The sequence below is a fragment of the Numenius arquata genome, chromosome 10 (genome assembly GCF_964106895.1).
Source record: "Numenius arquata chromosome 10, bNumArq3.hap1.1, whole genome shotgun sequence".
Classification (NCBI taxonomy): Eukaryota; Metazoa; Chordata; class Aves; order Charadriiformes; family Scolopacidae; genus Numenius; species Numenius arquata.
Genome location: NC_133585.1, coordinates 5,757,677 through 5,758,477, shown reverse-complemented (window position 1 = coordinate 5,758,477; position 801 = coordinate 5,757,677).

The window sequence follows — 801 nt, the reverse complement described above, 5'->3', positions numbered from 1 at the left end:
CGTGTGTGCGAATGCCGGCTCTCATTCTTGAGCAGTTCCAAGACATTTTGCGTGTTACCCCTCTACTTCTGCACCAGAAGGTTCATTTCCTCGGGGACTCCCACCCGCACCCCCCCGAGGCCGGGGAGCGACCCGGGCCCCACGTTGAGGTGGGTCGGGAGGAGGACTCGGGGCTCGGCTTCCCTCGCTGGCGGGGGGCGACGCGGGGCGCCGGGTCCCCCGCGCCGGCCTCAGACTGCGGCCAGCAGCTGCCTCTTCTTCCTCCCTGCGCCTCCTCATCCTCCTCTTTCCCCACCTGCCGGAGCGGCAGGGAGAGCCGGGCGGCCGCCGGCTGCGGGCCGGGTCAGGCAGAGGCCGGGTAGCCCGGCGCTAGCCCCGCTGACGTGCGCCCGGGGGAGGGTGGCGGCGGCGGCCCCCCCCTTCCCGCCGCACGCAGGAAGTTTATCCGGCCGCGGCTCTCCCCGCCCCGGGGGCTACGGCCCCGGCCCGGCGCCCCCCGCGGGGGGGACGAGGGGGTGAATTCACAGCAATACCCCCCGGTGGGCCCGGCCGGTTCTCCCGGCCCCGCAGCCGCCTGCGGAGCGGAGCGGGTGTGCGAGGGGGGGGGGGGCGAGCCCGCCGCAGTCTGCCCGCCCTCCCTCCCTCCTCCCTGCGCGGGGGTGGAGGCGGGGGCGCTGACTGCAGTGCCCGCTCCGCCGGCGGCGGCGACGGGCGGGGGGAGGCGGCCGCGCCCCGGCTGCAGCCCCCCGTGCGGGCGGGCGGCGCTGCGGGCGCCCCGGGAGCGCCCCCGGCGGCCACACC